Genomic DNA, 8239 nt, shown 5'->3' on the forward strand with positions numbered 1-8239 from the left:
GAAATTAGGGAGGGATCAACCTTGTTCTCTTTATGAAAAACCAGAGAAGCCGTTAGTTATTACAATATGCCCCCCAATTACCTATGCCTCATTCAATTGCCTGCCATAAAAAAAAACTGTGCTTACACAATCTTATAGACTCCCCACCAATCTTAGAATTAAATCAGGCACATGACCCGCTTGCAACTGTTAATTAATCACTCCTATGAATTGTATATATAAAAGTCAGAGGGGAAAATTGTGTCTTTTATTATTTCAAATTGAGTTTTCCAAAAACCACAAATTCCCTATTAAATCTTGGTCTAGACCAGTGGTTCTCAACCAGGGGTGATTTTGTCCCAGAGGGGACATTTGGCAAGGTCTGGAGACATTTTGGGTTGTCACAACTAGGGTAGGGGGAGATGCTACTGGCATCTAGCTGAATATGTTACAACGCACAGGACGCCCTCCCACAACAAAGAATGATCTGGCCTCAATGTCAGCAAAGCCAAGGTGAAGAAACTATGGTCCAGATAAAGCCAACTCTGTTCGGCCTTTAATATTCTCATCTTTGGCAGTAATCAAAGGGAGAAGGCCCCATTTTCTCTGAAATCTAAGGTTGGTTTACATATATGTTGACTAAGGACATACTTACTCCTTTCCAAATAAATGAAATAAGTTCTCAATCTGAATCTAGGAGCATTAAAGAAATACTGTGATGATGGTGGGGGTAGGTAGAGTGCATTTTAAATGCATATTTCATCAGTCTAAATGGATGGAAATTAATATCTCGTAAAATAAAATGATTGCTTAGTTATGTTCCACACAAAACCAAAATCAATACATTGTATCTTACTTAACCTGCAATCAGACTTTTTAAAAAGCTAAAACAAGGAAATGCCATTCTTTCCCATTTCTTGCTAGTTGGGTACACATTTCTGAGCATGAGGCATTAAAAAACAAACAAGCAGACAAAAACCTTTTTTTAAAACAGATTTTTCCAGAGCATAAAAAGCTTCCTGAATCATTCCACTTTATTTACTGTAGATTCAATCATTCTTAGTGAGCAAAACATGCAGCCCATTCTCTTGGTTATGCCTGCCTGGCTTTCCAAATGCCCTCAAAACTGGGATGATGAATCACATACTTTGGCCCCACTGTGCCAATTAATAGTAAGCAAAGAATTCCACGCAGCCAAGATAGGACTTTCTGCCTGGTGTGTGTGTGTGTGTGTGTCTCTGTGTGTGTGTGTTGGGGGTGGGTGGGGGTGGGAGTCCTTTAGTCAATTGTTTCCAGAGGGTTTTAAGAGCAGGTGCTGAGATTCTCCAAAATTCCTTTAGTTCTAGAACATTCTGTGTGGCTCTGCAGTGACCCCAGCATGGGGATGGGTTTTGATCAAGAAAAATACATGCTCCTAGAGTTGGCCTAGAGCTTTCAAACTTAAACCATGAAGGAAAGAACGGCTGACAGCTATACCATTTCGACCCTTCCGGGCCACCATCCCTTTCTCTGAATTATAAGGCAAAAGTGGCCATACACACACACAAAGGCAAAAATAACAACAATGACAAAAACGCCCAAACACACCCAGTTTTGGCTGCCAGTGAGGCCCGATTCTGTTGCTGAAAAAGAACAGTTGCTACAGTGCAGCTGGAGGAGCTTTTCCAGGGAACTGGTAATACCCTGGCTGTTAATGAATTATTTTTCGCCAGAATGTCGGATTCTTCCTGTGCTCCAGTAAACAGTCTGCTTCTGCCATGGGAAACAAAACCAGCTCCTTCCGAGGAGCTCAAGGAGGTCAGCCAAGGGTCCCCTGTGGGGGCAGCCCCCTCAGGAGCCAGAGCCACAGGCGCCTGACCTATAAATCACTGCAGCCCCAAGTTCATTATTCCAGCCCTTTCTGTCTCCTTGGGCCATGCCCAGCACACAGGGAAGGGCCCAAGAAGACCATAGTGCCAGCTGCGATCCTTCCCCCACCCCCTGGAACTGTCCCTTGGTCAGGTTTCCTCATCTGTGGCACCACAGTGTGTGAAATTGGGCTTCCTTGCATTTATTCTCCCTCTCTCACAGGAACTGTATTAATTTCCTTGCTCTTGTATTCATCAAAAACTGTCAGGAGATGACTATGTACACCTCCTTTTTTCCTTTCTCTTCTTTAAGACTGGCCCCAGCCTCAAATAATCCACTCTCAGCGTTAGGGTGTCTACTGGGACACTATCCTCCAAGAAGAAATCCCTGGGAAGAATATTATTAGAGCAGGTGTCAAGGAAATCAGTTGCTCAGGCAGGATACAGCTCTCCAATGGACAAGGACACCCGCCTGGGGTGGGGTGTGGTGTGGTGGAGGAAAGGAAAGAAAAGGGGCCATTTTGTTCAAGCCAGCCCCACCCACTCCCATCCCCTGGCCTTGCTCTCTCGTCTCCATTAAGTTTCTGGAGCCCACATTCCTCATGGAACTTGACTGAGCAAACATGCTTGATGGGGACCCCCAAAATGGCACCTTAGCTACTGAAAATCAAAGTCACCTGATGCTATTGAGTCAGCCCCATACCTCCCATTTGCCATGGAGATGGAGGGCGTTTATGCCCCCCAAACATCTGGGGGTGCTACAAGGCTGGTGGTTAGTTTGCTCTAGAGCAGCGCTGTCTAGTAGAAATATATATGTAATTTTGAAGTTTCTAGTAGGCACTTTAAAAAGGTTAAAAGAAACAAAGTGATATTAATTGTAACACTACAGCTTAACAAATATAATCAAAATATTATCATTTCACCATATAATCAATATAAAAATTATTAATGAGCTATTTTGCATTCTTTTTTTGTACCGTCTTAGAAGTCCCGCACATATATTATCCTTATAGCACATCCTACTAGCCACCTTTCAACTTCTCAACAGCCGCATGTGACCAGTAGCGACTGTATGGGAGGGTGCAGATATAGAACATTTCAACGGAAACTTCTATTAGACAGTGCTGTGCTGAAAGACCAAAAAAGCTGGGAGAAGAAGAGTGACAGGTGACAGCAGCATAGGCTATAGAGTTATTGGAGCTAAGAATTACAGCAGAAATGGGAAGTGCAAGGATTGGGATGTTCTAGGAGCCCAGCCCTACCTCCAAGTGGAGATTAACACAGCCTTTTCTGAAAGGCCTGGGGCCCATGCCTGCATTGTGGGGGGCTGCCCCACAGCAGTGGCAAGGCCAGTGAGTACAATCATTACTCAAGGCATCTGCTGGTTGAGCTACCTCCATCTTAGCTCTTCTGATCTGTTTAAGGCAGGGGCTGGGACAGAAGATCACCAAAGTCACGTACGTTCTTTCAATAACAATTCTGGGTTTGCAATCTAATTTGGTGAAGCAGATACAGAAACATGATCAAATTACGTGCGCCTGTGCCTGTGCGTGCATGTGTGTTCTTGCCTGGAGAGAGAAGGCGGGTCATGTGCAAAATCCGGAAGTACTGATGTGGCCACCAAAATCACCTCCTCACCAGCTGCCATCAGAACACAGGAGAGCGGCAGACTCGAGAGGCTCATCAAAAATTGTGAGCCACAAAGGAGATGCCGTGAGTCTGGAAAGAATGAGATGATGGGCACTCGGGCAGACCATCAGGTGGGAGGGAGAAGTGGTAATCACAGGCATTCTCCAAAGACAAGAGCTGCCAACTCTACAGCAAGGATGTCACCCTGATCCCCAAATCAAGCTTAATTCAGAATCCCACACAGGTTTTTGTGCAGGGGAGAGTGCAATTAGCCATTTCCCCACCCCTCCTTGAGCGCCTCCTTCTCTGAGGTCCCCCTCATATTCTGATCAGGGAGGCAGCAGAGTCAGAAACACCTCGTATATGGATTCAAATCCTGGCTCTCTCGATGGCTCGAGAATTTCTACGGGGTTAAAGGCTACCATCTGTTTGGAAGGGGGCTAAGGGACTTGCTTTCATGATGCATTTGCATAGCAAGACCCAGCCTCATTTTTATTTAGAGTTTATTTATTTGAGATGGTCTCAAATTTATTTGGTCCTGCCATGGACCTTGGGCTAGTTACTTAATCTGTCTCAGCCTCAGTTTCCTCATCTATAAGATGGGAATGCTACTGCCCATCTCATATGGGTTTGTCAGCTTGGAACTACCCAGGGCTAGAACTGGAGAAGGACACCGGGGGCTCTGAGTCCCCACCTAAGCATACACATCTCTAGATTTATCTCTGCTGGGTCTCCCTTGACAATGACTTACAGCCGCCTCCTCACCACAATTCACTCCATCATTTAGTCACTCAACTATCATTTATTAAGCAACAGTTAGATATTGGGGATTCCAAAATGAAAAGGCACAGTCTTTCCACCTGAAATACTTAGGGACTATTTGGGGACTATCTGCTTGGCACATAAGCATGTGCCCTGGGTAGCTGGGCTGCCTCACTGGCGGGCTTTTCCTCTGCAGTTGGTACCATATTTTGTGAATGGGTAGGGGCTGAGGACTCTGGCCTTTGGGAGAAATAAATAAGAGACTTGGGGGAGGCGGAGAGGGACATGTTGCCCCTTTAAATCATAACCAGCAGTCTGGAATCAGACGCGCGACTGGAACTGTCTCTGAGCCTCAGACTCCTTATCTGTAAAATAATGCCTCCATCACATCATGGTTTCCCACATGTGAAGTGTCTGGCAGACAGAGGGCAACAACAAATGTTAATCCCCTTCCCAATTTATATCCCCCCATCCCCCTCCTCCCCCAAATCTAAGCTTAGGGAAGGAGCCAGAGAACAGACACTTGCTATTTTCCTATTGCAGATTCAGAGCACGCTATGTGGATATCTCCACGTACAGAATACCTCCATTCTGGGTCAAATGGATTTGGAGAGGCTGGTCCTATCTAGTCTTTGGGTCATTATAGCTAGAGCTATATCTGTCTCCTGGTGCTGTAGCAGTCCCGGTAACACCTCGTCACACACCTCCCAGCCTTTTTCTTTCTTGCCTTTCAGAGGCCCTGTCTTGGTGGCTCCGTTTTCTGGCTACAAGACTTTTTATTTATTTCACAGTTCTTGCCCAACTGCCCACCAACCAAGTTCTCACACTGGCAACTGGCATCACCTGAAAAGCTGTTTTTTCATTTGTTCCTGAGATGGGCAGGTTTTCCAGGGCCAAACCTCACTGAGAGAGGTCTGGGGTTTCTTTGCATAATAAAGGACCCCCCTGGGTGGCTGAACGGTCTCAGAGGCTGGTGCCAAAGCAGCCAGTACCCCAAGTTCCAGTCTGACTCAGCTCACAGAGCTGGGCTGCCTTGCGGATGCCTCTAGTGGGCATCTGTCAGGATGAGATGCAAGTGCCCATTTGCAGGATATTGTGTGTGTGGTGGCGGGTGTGGGTTTGGGGGTGGGTGGGTGGTTTCTCTGGGCTTCTAAGGGGCAGAGAAACTAGGATGCCACCAGGCTTATGATTCTGTGCCTTGTAGCCACCCTCGGCTTCTAAAAGCGGCACAGCCCCCCATGTTCCCCTTTGAGAAGGAAACACCAAGGACAAAACAGTGGGTGGGGGCATAGTGCTGCTCTGGCAAGTGCCTCCTACCCACTAGCCTCCCCACTGTCCTCCTACACTGCCACCCTCTACTGTAACAAAGGCATATCACAGCACATTTTCAAAGTTATCAGAAGTCTCTTGGTCAATCAACAAACGATTCTGATGACTCAAAAGGAGGAAAAGAGACATCTCGAAAACAGTGGGAAAGATTCGCTGGGAAAAGCACAGAAAACCTTGCCCGCTGCATGCAAGGCTAAGAATTGTTTTCTCCCTGCTGGCTGCTTTTCTCTCTGTTCTAAAGAGGAGCTTCCAAGAACCAGCTAAATAAAAGGATCACACCAGAGGATGAGAGATAATGCTAAACCAACAAAAACAAAGACCCAAATGAAACAGAGCGAGCCATGAGAATCCGCGGTTATCAAAACTTTGTTTGGTCGTATCTATTTATCATCGCTGCACACTCGGGCTCTGCAGAATATCATTCTGTTGATGTCACTTATCCTCAGCAAAATATTTACACATCCTTAAAAACGCCAGATGAGGGGGGCTGGCCCGCGCACTGCCGCAAGCCGTCCCTCAAGCCCCATCGCTGAGTTCTGGGCAGACCGTGAGGTGGGGGTACGACGGAGGGTGGCTCCAGCGGGCACAGGTAAGAGCCACAGTCAGTTCTGGGAACGCGGCCACCCGGGCGCTGTGACCTGCCCTGCCCACGTCTTCCCTACCTGACTCTGCAAGAAGCAGCCACATCCCCGATATGGTGTCAGCGCCTCCTCCTCCTCCCCCTGCCTTTCTCATTGATTAAGTTCTCAAACCATTGTTAAAGCCGGGTTGCTTTTCCCTGGAAAACTCGGCTGAATTCATTAAGCTTCGCCCTGCCACAAAAGGAATATTCATAAAAGTTTGGCAGGCAGAAAGGGAGGCTGACTGCGTGCCATGGGGTGGGTGACAATTCGCTCCTCCAAAGCCACCTTCTCCCTCCATGCCCCATCCCTCTCTTCGTCGTGCCCCAAACCTACTCCAGGGACTTCGGATAGGGAAACACAAAGCAGCAGCTGTTTGGCAACATTTCTACCCCTCGCCGGCAACTGTGGTGGGATGCCATTTCCCCACCCAGGCGGAGCTTATCCTGAACAATAGTCGGGCTTTAAACAGCAAACAAGCAAACACACAGAGCACAACCCCAACCCCGAAAAAGCCAACGCGGAGAGAAGCAAGAACTCCCTCCTCGGCAAAGGGCACGGCTGAAACGCACGCAAAAATGCAGCGAGAACGCTGCTCTGTGCCTACAATGGCAGAAAGCCCGAGCTGGTGCGGCCACCCCGGGGCTGGGCACTGGGGGGCACACGGTCTCCTGGGGCGCCGACGCACACTCACCCGGCTCCGGGACGATGCGGGGCTGGCCGAGCGTCACAAAGACGAGCCCAGTGCGATCTGGCAAAACCTAACTTTCCACCCGGCTCGCCAGGGCCGCCAGATACGTCAACAGAATCCATCTTTCGAAGGGCCTGGAAGGCGCCGGGTTTTCCGGGCCGGGGCAGAGCGGCGGAGCCAGAGGCGGCCCGGTGCGGTGCCCGGGCGCGGAGTCCGCCGCGCGCCGCCCTCTGCGCCCAGTGCCAGCGCCGGTGGCGGCCCGAAACCCACTTCGGGGCCCCCGCCCCGCCGGCCGGCGCCGCCTCCCCGGCCGTCCCCGGCCCCGCCGGCCAGAGCGCGGCGCCGGGAGCAGGAGCGGGGCCCGGGGACGCCGCACGGGTGGCGGCCTCGGCCCGCGTCCCCGCCCCCGCCCGGCCCTCCCCGCTGGCCCCGGCCTCCGGGCGCCGTCCTGCCCCCGGGAGCAGGCCCCTCCCCGGGCGCCGGGCCCCGCCAGGAGCGCCCAGCCCGGCGCGCCCCCTGTGTCCCGGTGGCAGGTTCGCGCGGGGAGGGTGGGGGGGACCCTGGCCCGCACGGGGGCGCCGCGGCCGCTACCTCGCAATCGCGGCCGCCGCCTCCAGGAAGCCGCGGGGTGGTCGCGGGTGCGGGAACTCTCCGGTCTGGCCTCGCCGCCCGCCGCCTGAAGGGGGTGCGCAGCGGTGGGAGCCGCCGTCGCCGCTGTCACCTAGCCGCTGTCGCCGCCGCCGGTTGTGCGTGAGCGTGTGTGCGCCTGTGTCCGGGCGAGTGTGTGTCTGCGTGCGGCGCCCGGCCTTTACTATATACACCAAGGGGTGGGAGGAGGCGGGGAAGGGGAGGGCTTGGGGGAGGTGGCGGAGGAGGGGGAGCAGGAGGGGGGCGAAAGGGTACCCAAGGAGGCGGCGGCTGAGGAGGGACAGGTGATCTCGCCCACGGAGAGGGCGTGGCTGTGGGCGGTGCGGGGTGGCAGGAGGAAGGGGCGCCCGGGACGCGGGGGGGAGGGGGCCGCCGGGGAGGACCAGTGGAGCGGGGACCCTGCTGCCTCTCAGCGCGCTGGGGACCATTCCAGACCCCAGGATGAAGAGGAGAGAGAACAGAGCCCAGGAGGGAGGAAGTGGCTTGCTGATGGAGGCGGGAGAGGTGGCAGGGGCCCAGGGATCACCTCTCAAAATGCCAGTTGTGATAGAGGTGGAAGATCCTTCTCACAAGGTGTGAGATTATTAAAGGTAAAATTAGTCCACGGATATCATCTCATTTCCACACACCTGCCTGACAGATGATTCATTTGTTAATCTGACTTACATTTATTAAGCACCGTGTGTTTGCCAGACACTGTGCTAAGAACTGGAGTTACAGAGATGATGAATACA

The 8239-nt window shown here is 51.5% G+C and overlaps 1 protein-coding gene across 2 annotated transcripts in view; it reads right to left on the minus strand.

Moving 5' to 3' along the window:
* Window positions 1-7693, minus strand: part of RAI2 (retinoic acid induced 2) — a 59878-nt gene extending 52185 nt beyond the window's left edge. The window contains exon 1 of one of the 2 annotated variants that reach the window (XM_023633190.2): window positions 7449-7693. The gene's annotated coding sequence lies outside the window, so the exon portion shown is untranslated. Of the gene's footprint in view, window positions 1-6860; window positions 7158-7448 lie in introns of those variants that run through there. The other variant, XM_070256596.1, reaches the window with a different exon arrangement.
* Between the last annotated feature and the right edge of the window lie 546 nt (window positions 7694-8239).

Source organism: Equus caballus, chromosome X (assembly GCF_041296265.1).
Source record: "Equus caballus isolate H_3958 breed thoroughbred chromosome X, TB-T2T, whole genome shotgun sequence".
NCBI classification, from domain to species: Eukaryota; Metazoa; Chordata; class Mammalia; order Perissodactyla; family Equidae; genus Equus; species Equus caballus.